This window comes from Protopterus annectens, chromosome 3.part0 (assembly GCF_019279795.1).
Source record: "Protopterus annectens isolate FY-2018-M chromosome 3.part0, PAN1.0, whole genome shotgun sequence".
Taxonomy (NCBI): domain Eukaryota; kingdom Metazoa; phylum Chordata; order Ceratodontiformes; family Protopteridae; genus Protopterus; species Protopterus annectens.
In genome coordinates this window covers 565176028-565189027 of record NC_056731.1, presented here as the reverse complement: position 1 = coordinate 565189027, position 13000 = coordinate 565176028, and the positions used below count along the sequence as shown (strand labels likewise).

The window sequence follows — 13000 nt, the reverse complement described above, 5'->3', positions numbered from 1 at the left end:
TGTGGTACAATCAGCTCTATAGGTTCATAGGTAAGTACTAGGCTATTTGTCTGAGTGCATCTGTAAGCCTATCCAGAATTTGTTGGCTTTCGCCACCCCCTTAGATTAGTTTCCTGCACCTCTGTCCATTAGAGCCATTAGTTCCCTGTGCCTCTGTCCAGCAGAGCAACTGCACTGATCCCCAGGGTAAATTTTCTGCTTCCCATCCACTCGTCAATGTGTCTCTTGAAGAGTGTTAGTGAGGGACTCTGCCTAATGTAGATTGGAATCCTGTTCCAAAGCGTGGGGAGTCTCTGGGACAAGAATCTATCCCTCCAGCATGCCCTATTTATTGTTGTGGTGAGGTTTATATCCCTAGAGTGTGTGGCTCTCAGGGATTTGTTTTTTTTAGGTGGAGCATGTCCATCAATTCTGGGTTGGACATGGCCTTGTATGTCAGGCAGAGATCACCTCTTAGTAAGCGGTATGCAACTGAGTACAGCTGGAGTTTCTTCAGTCAGGCTGCATAGGGCATCTGTTTGAGGCTAGTAATCCTTTTGGTGAGGTACTTCTGTGGTCTTTCCAGCTGTTGCAGGTGTACTGTAAGGTACATCCCAAATAGGTCATTGTACTCTATGATGGGTCTGATGAGTGATGAGTAGAGGGGCACAATAACCTCTTTTATTCTAGATGCGAACCCTTTTGTGATTAGGTGGGCCACATAGAAGGATTTTCTAATGACCTAATATGATTATCAAAGGAGAGATTTCTATCTACTTGCATCCCCAGATCCCTTATTACATTTTCTTTATTTAGGGGACTACCAGTTTGTGAGTACTTTGTTTTTACCAAAGGGGATGACTATGCACTTTTTGGCATTTAGTTTGAGGCTATGATTTTGACACCAGGTATCCGTCTCAGTGTGACCCTTCTGGAGGATGTCTGTATCAGCAGGAGAGTCAATTATGGTCCCCAGTTTGCAGTCGTCTGTGAACTTGGTCAGCCATAGTCCTCCTGTGCTTGCCTGTACCTCTGAGAAGTATATACCGAACAGGAGGGGTCCCTGGACTGAGCCCTGGGGGATGCCACATGTAACCGGTTTGCAGTCAGACCTAGAGCCTTCAACTCTCACCATGTGGGTTCTATCCATGAGCAAACTGACAGCCCATCTCATGATGTAGGGGTTTATGTTCAGGCTGGTGAGCTTGTCTATAATACCAGAATGGGGAAATGGTGTTGAAAGACTTTGCGAGGTCTAGGTAGGCTGTGTGGACCTCCTTTCTCTGATCTAAAGCCTTGGTAACTGTCTCAAAGAAGTCCACCAGGTTTAGGAGGCATGATCTGCCCTTAACAAAGCCAAATTGGGTAGGGTCCAATGTTTGGAGGTTCCCAATGTCTCTGTTAATGAGTTCCATGATGATGCGCTCCATAGCCTTGCAGACCAGGCTAGTCAGGCTTATAGGGCGATAGTTCCTGGGGTCCGTTGTGTCTCCACCTTTGTGGAGCGGGATAACTGTTGCTGTGCACCACTTTTTGGGTATGTAGCCTGTATAGAGGCTGAGTTCGAACAGTGAGTTTAGGTGAGGGGTTAGTTCATTTTGGAGCTCATGTAAGACACAGCCTGGGACACCGTCCAGTCTCATGGAAGCTGTGTTTTTGGCTTTGGATAGGGCTGTTTTAATCTGTGTGTCAGTGATTGCCAGGGCTCTACATTCTTCTGGTATGGTTATGGGCCCTTTAGTGGGGGTGAGAGGGTGGTGAAGTTTGCACTAAACCTGTCTGCCAGAATGTTGGCAATATCAGTCAGTTCAGTGTATTTTGTGCCATTCTGCACTAACTCAGAGCAGATTTGAGAGTTTCCACTTAGGTTCTTGACATAGCTAAAGAACACTTTGTGGTTATCTTTGGATTCCTTGGCAATTTTTCTTTCGAAGCTAGCCTTGGATGATTTTATGAGGGATCATAGTTTCTTGCTGATACTGATCAGGGATGTCTTTCCTTCTTGGGATTTTACTCTTTTCTGTGCTAGTTTCCTCATTTTATTTTATAGCTTGTTTATGGCAGGGGTCCAACAGACTGGTTTGCTTTTCTTGGAGGAGTGAGTCTTGGTTTTGCTTGGGATAGCACAATCCATGCATTCTTGTAGGTGCTCATAGAGTGCCTTTGTAAGGGATTCAGCATCTTGGACAGCATTGTCCTTTAGCATGGGGGCTGTGAACCTTTCCACCTTGGTCTTAAGTAACATAAAGTTTGCTTTTGAAAAGTTTTTCATGATAGTTTCCTTGATTGGGGGTGGGGGCCAAAAATTATGGTATGTGTTATAGCCTGGTAGTGCCGGGGTACTCTCTGGAGCCTTAAACCAGGTTTCTGTTACTGCACAGATATCGATGTTCTTCATACTGAGGAGTGCCTCGAGTGCATGCATTTTGAGGTTTAGACTTCTGGCATTGAGTAGCATTACCCTCAGTTTTTGCTTATTTGTGCTATTTATGGTGGTGGGTTTGTATTTTGAGCCTTGCCTTAAAAAGGCACTATGGGGGCAGCAAAAGCTTTGGCCAGTATTTTTTCTTTATACTGTGGCATCATTCTTGGTGAGTACAGGATGCTACTCAGGGTCAGGGTCATAATGGCCTGGACTACATAATCAGAGAGCTCTTCCATGTCTCTTTTCGTGTAGTCCAGGGAGGTATATCTCAGGTCATTCACACCCTACATGGACAATAACAGAGTCATATTTGTACTTGTTCTGGAGTAACCTGAGTGCTTGTGTTATGTGGTGGATCTTGGCACCCAAAAGGCAGCTAACTGTAACCTTCTCCTTGTCCAGCCAAGATAGTGGGACATCAGTGTGCCTGACTATAGAGTCGCCTATTACTAGTGTGTTGGGTAAGTTATTTTGCCTTAAGGGCTGTGATTGCATGGCACACTGATTATGTGAAGTATGTGTTTCATGGTTTGTGATGGGGTGTGGAGATTGCTTGGATGTCTGCTTTGGAGGTCTCTGTTGCTTTTGCAGATTTTTATTTAGAGCCTCCGAGTATGTTTTCATGTATTTATGTGTGTTATTTGCCGGTGTTGGCTTAGTAGGTCTGTGTGAGACAGGTGGTGTGTTGAAAGTATTTCCCTTCTCCTCTTGACTGTCAGTTCCAGTCTTGGGTTGAGAGAGCTTTGCCTCCAGTTTGGCTGTATAATTGCATCTCTCGCATATATTAATGTTTGGTGGTAGGAGGAGAGGGTTGTCTGTGTACATGAGGCAGTTGTAACATTGCCTCAAAATGCCCAGATTCACCAGTTGGACTAGAGAATACAGGTGAAACTGCCCTTTGGACATGCCTGAATAGGTAAAGTGAGTTGTTTTACTGATTGGCTGGTAGGGACAAATAGAGAGCCTTGTCCTTCTGGACAGTATGGGGGGTCTTTTGCTAGGGTTAATTAGTGCTTGCTATGACTTTTGGGCAAGTGCTGGGCTGTGAAATGAATGGTTTTAGTGCTTAAGTTGAAAGTTTGTCTTGTTCCAGGGGAAAAATTGAAAAGTAAACTTCATGAAGCCGGAAATAGTTTAACCCTAGATAACCGGCGCTGCTCGGCGTGCAAATGTGATTTTTATAGCAGGGAAATGAAAGAGATAGGAATTAGCCCAAAATGGCCAATAAACTATTAACTTCTGGGTGGAATCCACTCCTCCAGGGACCGATAGTCTGCTCAAAGCTCCCCTCTCTCACAGGTGAACAGAGAAACTTCCTTCTATCCAAGTAAGGTATGGGCAACACAGAAACTCATAACACAGCCCTGAATTCAGCAATAACCTGAAAACTGGACTATACTAGTTCAGAAATGCAGGAAACAAGTATATATGTTTTTGTTTGCTTTTTTTTGGGGGGGGTTTCAGAAAATAAAGCAGATACAATAAAAAAACACTTTAAATGCACAGAAATGGCTTTCACACTTTAGTGTATAGCCTACAATAATTAAACATATTTTTAACACAAAAAAATGTGCAGGCAGCAAATAAGTACAATATGTAGCAGAAACAAGCTTTTTAAATCACAGAAATGCTAAAAAAATAGACGTTTTAGGCAGAATTAGTTAAAGACAGCAAGAAAATGCAGAAAAATGATACTTAATCACTCCAAAGTTTCTCTTTTGTCTTTCTGCTGCTGTAAAACTCTGCAGAACACCTGGCAGGCACTTTTTGAGCTGAATGCAAGTGGAAAAAACATGCAAATGCATTTTTATAGCAGGGAAATGAAAGAGATAGAAATTATTCCAAAATGGCCAATAAACTACTAACTTCTGGGCTACAGCAAACAAGGCACTCAAATTTCAGAAAGAAACAGTTCCAATAAGCAGGCACAATAACCCTTTAACCAGAAATTCCCAGCTCAGAAGAGCAGAATCTAGCCTCTCCTCCCACAAGAGTGCAGACCACAAACCTTCTTAATGTAAAATAACTGGCCTGAAGTCCAAGTGCATAAACCAAAAGACTTAGAATAACAGTTACAATTTAATCAGGCTACTACCAAGCAGTAATAACTGCAGCAGAATAATACAACTGAGTACTTTTAAGAAGAAGCACAAGCAAAATAACGTAATACAGTGGGAAGAAACACAATTACAGTAAAAGCAGATGAATAAAGTGCAATTTTGTTTACAACAATAGAAATCAAGCAAACTGATTTAAACAAATTACCCAATTAACCACTAAAAATACTCAAAACTGAGCCCTGTTCCAGCAGCCTTCAATCAGACAAGTTCTAACCGCACACTCCTGGCACTAGGGTGCAGGGGAACTTTCTCTAAAAAAAAACAAAGCTCCCCTCTCTCACAGGTGAACAGAGACACTTCCTTCTTTCCAAGTAAGGTATGGGTAACATAGAAACTCATAACAGAACCCTGAATTCAGCAATAACCTGAAAACTGGACTATACTAGTTCAGAAAGGCGGGAAACAAGTAATATATTTTTTGTTTGTTTTTTTTTTTTTTGGGGGGGAGTTCAGAAAATAAAGCAGATACAATAAAAAAACACTTTAAATGCACAGAAATGGCTTTTGCACTTTATTGTGTAGCCTACAACAATTAAAAAATATTTTTAAACACAAAAAATGTGCAGGCAGGAAATAAGTACAATAAGTAGCAGAAACAAGCTTTTTAAATCACAGAAATGCTAAAAAATAGACGTTTTAGGCAGAATTAGTTAAAGACAGCAAGAAAATGCAGAAAAATTATACTTAATCACACCAAAGTTTCTCTTTTGTCTCTCTGCTGATGTAGAACTCTGCAGGACACCTGGCAGGCACTTTCTGAGCTGAATGCAAGCACAAAAAAGCATGCATTTTTATAGCAGGGAAATGAAAGAGATAGAAATTAGCCCAAAGTGGCCAATAAACTACTAACGTCTGGGCTACAGCAAACAAGGCACTCAAATTTCAGAACGAAACAGTTCAAATAAGCAGGCACAATAATCCTTTAACCAGAAATTTCCAGCTCAGAAGAGCAGAATCTAGCCTCTCCTCCCACAAGAGTGCAGACCACAAATCTTCTTAATGTAAAATAACTGGCCTGAAGCCCAAGTGCTTAAACCAGAACTAATGCAATTTTAGAATAACAGACACTGAGCCTTCAATCAGCAATTCCCAACTTAGAAGGATGTAAGCTACCTGTCCTGCCACAACAATGCAGTCCACAAACCTTCTTAATGTAAAACAACTGGTCTAAAGCCCAAGTGCTTAAACCAAAAGGCTTAGAATAACAGTTACAATTTAATCAGGCTAATACCAAGCAGTAATAATTGCAGCAGAATAATACAATTGAGTACTTTTAAGAAGAAGCACAAGCAAAATAAGGTAATAAAGTGGGAAGAAACACAATTACAGTAAAAGCAGATGAATAAAGTGCAATTTTGTTTATAACAATAGAAATCCAGCAAACTAATTCAAACAAATTACCCAATTAACCACTAAAAAAACTCAAAACTGAGCCGTGTTCCAGCAGTCTTCAATCAGACAAGTTCTAACCGCACACTCGTGGCACTAGGGTGCAAGGGAACTTTCTCTAAAAAAGATGGCCTGGATTAGTGCTCAAGTTACACAAACAAAGTTAGATTCCACAGACCTGAATCTAGTCTTTGCTACAGCAGACAAGGTACAACAATATCAGAAAAATAGTTCAAATAAGCAGTTACAGTAAGCCTTAAACCAGAAATTCCCAGCTCAGAAGGGCAGAATCTAGCCTCTCCTCCCACAAAAGTGCAGACCACAATCCGTCTTAATGTAAAACAACTAGTCTGAAGCCCAAGTGCTTTAACCAAAAGACTTAGAATAACAGTTACAATTTAATCAGGTTACTACCAAGCAGTAATAAATGCAGCAGAATAAACACAATTGAGTACTTTTCAGAAGAGACAAAAGCAAAATAAGGTAATATAGTAGGAAGAAACACAAATACAGTAAAAGCAGATAAAGTGCAATTTTTTTATAACAATAGAAAACGAGCAAACTGATTTAAACAAATTACCCAATTAACCAGTAATATATATATATTGTGGTAGGGAGACCTGTTGTATGATGTCTAGAGGTTGTTGGTGAGAATGTTAAAGGAGACCAATGATAGATTCTTGAGATACACCGGTGGTGACTGGGTGGTGTGGAGAGAAGGATGACTGCCATTTTACTGACTGATATCTGTTGGGAAAATAGCTTTTTGAAAAATAGAAGGGTGGGGTGAGAGAGACCTAGAGTGGACATGTGAAATAGAAGTTTGCTGTGGAAAACTGTTGAATGCTTTAGGCAAGTCTAGGAATAAGGAGGACACTAGTTTACCATTATAATTGTCTCTTCTATTGACAGTATCTGTAAAGGATAGAAGTGTCATGTTAGTATTATGGGAGCAGCAGAAGCCATGTTGTGTGGGGAATAGGAATTCTTCTTGTAGGAGATAATTTAGCAATTGTTTTTAAATACATCGTTCAAGTATTTTATAGAGGGTATATACGATTGCTATAAGCCTATAGTTGGTGGTGTCTGTTGAATTTCCTCCTTTATGTTGAGAGATAATGTGTGATTATTTTTTTCCAGAGATAAGGAATGTGGGATTCCTGGGCCAACAATGCTATTGGATGATATTATTAGCTGTTCATTGAGGAGGTCATCAGCTGAAGTAGAGCATGGTTTGAGTTTAAGAGTAGTGTTATATAATATGTGGGCAAAGGTTTGAAGGTGAAAGTGAATGTGGTGATAAATGGCTATGTTAGGATAGCATGTGGAGGAATCCTTGGTTAGAAATGCTATACTATCAATGAAACAAGAGTTGAATTCTGTTGCAGTTTTAAGTGTTGAATTATTAGAAGAGGGTTTAATGTTGAATTTGTGGCCATGATATAAGATTTCTTTAATGGTTGACCAGTATTTTAGACAGTTGTGTTTGCTATTGTTATGTTGTAATAGTATATATTTTTTTCTAATTTATTTGCTTTTTAGTTTGGTTGATGAACATTCTGAAGTTTGAGATATTGTGATGTTTTATACTGTTACAATTCTGTCCACACTGTTTCTCTATCCTGCATTAGCAAACTACTCATTTTGGATGTCCACATTGCATTATTTGTCTTTAGTCTCTTCATTCTAGGCGGTGCCATGCTACTCATTTACAGCACCATTTAATGGGAGGAATTTTAGAATGTTCCAGTTAATCAGTTAATAGATGATAGAGTAGTAATGAATATGTCTGGGTTAAACTTGGAAAGGTTGTTTGTTGTTTTACAAACATCTTGTTTAAGTGGATGGGTGAAATGTCTGTTTGCATAGATGGTCACTGATAGTGAGTGACATTGTACCTGTGTTGGTGAAATCACTAGGGTATGATACTAGGAGCCAGTGTAATGTGTAGTTAGATGTCTTCCTAGTATCTATGGGGTTATTAATTAATTGTGACACCCTGTGAGCTCATGATGGATGCATGGGAGTTAGAGGTTATGTTCAACTAATTGATACTGACATCACCTAGTAGTATGTTTTGTTGTGGAATTCCAGTGTTGCTATATTGTTAACAGGAGGGATATAAAGGGCAATAATACATATTTGTTAATATTTGTTTATTTTCTGGAAAGTTATAAGGAGCTCTGCTGAATTGAATTTTGGTGGCCTATGTCACATCATCGAAGGACCACATTGTTGAACATCATCTCATTGACACTGGAGGCTGTTGCACCCCCTACACCACTTACTAATTATATTTATATATATATATATATATATATATATATATATATATATATATATATATATATATATATATATATATGTATATATATATATACCAACTCCAAGATCACACAACAGTGGGATAATAATATATCCAGGGGTGTAATTTTGGAGTTGTGTATACTGGGATTAAGAAATGTTTCAGTTAAAGTGAGAATATCAGGCAATTGCTCGGTAACCCAAACGTACTGCAATAGTTTTATTTCTTATGCTTCTAAGATATATATATATATATATATATATATATATATATATATATATATATATATAGAGCAGCAAAAGTTTGAATACCAGGGTGGGGGGGGTTGACTGCTGTATGGTTAAAGTAGTGAGTGGAAGGGCATTGTCTTGATATTGGTTGAGATAGGTTGGTGCAGAATTAAGAAGAATGGCTCATCCTAGAAGGGTTGTAGTATATTGGGGTATTACTGACTCTAGTTTTTATAGAGTATTTCTCCACTTAATTTTATTTTGATTTGATTTGAAATGGATCAATCTAAATTTGAGATAAAGGTGAAAGGCATTATTAAAAAGGTTTTGTGTGATGTGTGGAGAGTTTAGTGGGAGAAGTATGGATAGGTGGTTGTGACAGAGAGAGATGTTGAGAGCTATTACTGGGTCATGACAGGATGAGAGATGGCTTTGCTGGAGGAGAAGAATAGAGGATAAGCTGAGGATTAGTTTGATTAACTAAAGGGATCTGTATTTTATTGATGACAGGTAGTGGGGAAGTAGGAATCAAGAAGGAAGTAAGAAGCCATAGGATATTTAGTGGTATTGGAGTCTGAAAGCTGGCAGAATGTATTTATTTATTTATTTTATCGAACATTTGTTTGCCAGCATAGTCTGACTAGACAACAAGTGTCCGTTTTCAGCGGAGTCCTGGGAGAAAAACTCCATAAGTTTACATTGAGAAACAAATTTTACAAAAGAGACATTACAGAGTAGTAGCATGCAGATTGTAGACTTTACAGCAGTTAGTATACAATAAGAGGATAGTACCCCTTTTGGTTGAAAATACAAGTGTACAACATTTACAGTGAGAGTAGATAAGAACCTGGTAGAGTATTGCAAGATATTTCACAAGTGAATAAGAGTATATAAATGCTTAAGTTCCCATATATAGATTCAAGCAAATATACATGAAAGAGTATATATACGTATATATATATATATATATATATATATATATATATATATATATATATATATATTTATACACACACACGCACACGCACACACACGCACACACACACGCACACACACACACACACACACACACACACACACACACACACACACACACATACACACACACGTACATACACTCATATATAGGTTATTGTTCACACATGTTTAGGTATAGTTAGAGCATGTTGTTTGTCTTGTCCAGGAGAGATGGGGTGCAGAAATAATGAGTGGATGAGGCTTCAGGGGGTCAATTACATTTGCATAGATGGTTGGTGAAGAGGTATGATTTAAGTAGGCCTTTGAAGGAGGGTGTGGAGTTTTGTAGTCTGAGGTCAGGGGAAGGTTGTTCCATATTTTTGATTTTTTAACAAATATTTTATATTTGTTTAATATTTTATATATTTAATATTTTTATTTTAAATATTGTAGGTAGGTAGGAAAGAAGCATTTTTTTCTATGAAGAAAGATAACTATGCTGTCCTATTATCTTCTGTAATGCTTCTGAAATCTAAGAAATAGAAGGGTTTGAAAGGATATCTTATGAATATTTAGTTAAGATAATTAGTAGTGAGGGTTTATTCCAAAAAAAAGTAGAAGTTAAAATGTAGTACAATAGATACAGACTGTTGGGGAGGGGTTTGAGCAAAACAGTATGGGATGGAAAAAGGTTGTTGGAAATGATGATAACTGTTAGATGGAAGTTAGGAAATTGGAAAATAGAAACGAGTAATTGTATGATAGTAGCAACGTTGTTTGGGGAAGGTTAGGGAATGGGTATCACAGGTTAAATATATATGAGGGAAGTATAATGGTAGAGTAAGAGAGGGTGGGTGGGAATTGGGATTAGGTTAGGGGACTGTAGCAGACTTCTCAGCCTCAGGTCACCTATTACAGAGCGTACTCAGTTTATAGTAGGTACAGAGCAATTAACAAGGAGGTATAAAATAGAACATATTTTTTCATTTACTGAATGCAGACACCAGAAAGCTAGGGAGACTAGGTTACTGGCATATACAGTGTAATATACTGGGCAAGTGAAAGTTCAGTGGCCAACTAAGTGGTCATCGAGTGCAAGAACTACTCTTTTGGGGGGAACATTGCCTCACAGCAAGAGGCTCTAAGGTTCAGTTCACTGCTGGAGTGCCTTCTGTGTGGAGTCTGCATGTCCTCCTTCTGATCGACTGAGATTTAAAAGACATGTAGGTAGGTCCATGCATGTGTGGCTGTACCTTCTCTGAAGGTTGGACACCAGACTGGCAACCCGACACCGTAAAAATTACTGCCAATCATAAGAGGACCGGAGATCCGCTGTGGTGACCCCTAACCGGGAAAAGCTGAAAGACTTTCTTCATCACAGCCATTTTCCATTACAGAGCAGGCATGTATTTGACTAGGTGATATTAATAAACAACAAAGCTCTTAATAAACATGCTTGTATTTCAAGGAAGAGCAAACCTGCCTGGTGGACAACTGCGATTAACAGGCTTTACAATAAGAGGAAGAAATTGCTGTCTAAGATTAAGAAGGAGTGAGCCCTAAACTTGAAAACACTCCCTCCTCAGCTTAAACAAGTAAATAAGACTTCTTGTGTAGTCCTCCAAAGCAAACTATGAATTCAAATTAGCTTTCTCAGCTAAAGACAACCATAAGGCATTATTTAATTGCATCTGTAACCTAAAAGGAATGGCCTGCATTTGTGCCGAACTGGTAGTTAATGATACTACATATACTACTGTGTCTGTGGACATAGCTAACCTGTTAGCCAACAGGTTTTGTGTAAACTTCACTCCTCTGTCTACCACCTGCCCCCTACCTTGTATCTCAAAAGAGCAGGTCATAAATACACTGTCTAAGGCCAAAAACACATAATCTGTAGGACCTGATAACATCCCAGGCTGTATCCTACATGGGTTCCAACAAGAATTAGCAACACCATTGGTAATCTTTTCAGTTATAGTCTAAGCACCAGCTTCATCCCAGCTGAATGGAAAATGGCTATCATTATCCCCTTGAACAAAGTTGGTGCTTTCAGTGACCCTGGGAACTATAGACCTATTAGCCTGACAATCCTTATCTGCAAGGCCCTGGAGCAAATCATCATGGACCTTATCAACAAAGATATAGGTAATCTATAAACACTTGACTCTACTCAGTTTGGATTTGTCAAAGGGAGATCATGCCTGTTAAACCTGGTGAACTTCTTCAAGACAGTCACCAAGGTCCTTGAGGAGGGGAGTCTGTGCATACAGCCAACCTCGACTGAGCCAAGGCTTTTGACACTATCCCCACACTCAGGCATCATTTGACAAACTCACCCAGCTAGGTATCAACCTTTATATCATTAGATGGGTCACTAACTGGCTCATTGATAGAACCCATATAGTCAAAACAGGGGAATCCACCTCCAACAGCAGACCTCTAACCAGTGGTGGTCCACATGGAGCAGTCCTGGTACCGCTACTGTTTGAAATCTATTTCTCCAAAGTGCAAGCAAAAAATAAGGGTCTGTGGCTGACAAAGTTTGCTGATGACTGACAACTAGGAGAGGTCATAGAATTTCCAAATGATGTCAACATCCTACAAGAGGGTCTTACACAAACAGATGATTTGTATTAAAGTCATGGCCTTAAACTCAGTGCAAAAAATGTATTATCATCCCTTTTAGTAAAAGCAATGCTCCTGCTGACTATCAGATCAATAGCAACACCCTAAGTATGCACTCTGTGGTGAGAGACCTGGGCACACAGGTTGACAGCAGCCTTACCTTTGATTACCATGTCTCCACAGTGGTAAGAAGGGCATTCTATATTGCACACCTCATACATAAGGGCATTTTCTCCAGAAAAAAAGAAGTTATACCTTCCCTGTACTCTTCCCTCATCAGGCCAATAATTGAGTACAACACCATTTTTGGTGTGCACCTTTCCAAACACCTGCAGCACATGGAAAGACCACAGAGGTTCCTCTCCAGAAAAATTCAAGGTCTTCAGTATATGTCCTATGTGGATCATCTGAAATCACTGTGACTTTATTCTGTTTCATACAGGCTACTCAGATGCAATCTATGTCTTGCATATAAGGCAATCTCTGACCCTGCTTTATTGGAGATGTTGCATATCCGCAAGTCAAATGGTGCACAGGTTACTCACTCTAAAGACCTTAACCTGGTATATGACAATAATAGAACCTGCTGGAGGGACAGATTTGGCTCCTAGAGGTTACCACAGCTTTGGAACAGACTCCCACTTCATTTCAAACAGAGCACCTCATTGGCCCTCTTCAATTGCAATCTGGGCGATTGGATGGGTAACCATAAATTCATCCCGGGAGTTGCTCCTGTGTCCCTCTTGGGCACTTGGACAAGGGCAGTAGGTGCTGATTGTGGAAATAAGGGAATAACTTGGCTAAGCTTGTAAGAGACCTAGGGCAATTAGCCTACTAACGTCCTATGATCCTATATTACTGTGATCCTATAATTGTTTATTGGTAAAGTATACAGTGCTTAAAATGTAAGTTTTTATAACCAAGCAAGATGTGTTGTTGCAACTTGCAGAAATTTCTAGTGTGTTTG

General features: G+C 39.4%; 1 protein-coding gene across 1 annotated transcript in view; it reads left to right on the top strand.

The window, feature by feature from the left end:
* CNTNAP2 (contactin associated protein 2) overlaps window positions 1–13000 on the top strand; it is a 7772136-nt gene that overhangs the window by 2183361 nt on the left and 5575775 nt on the right. The gene's annotated exons all lie outside the window — the stretch shown is intronic.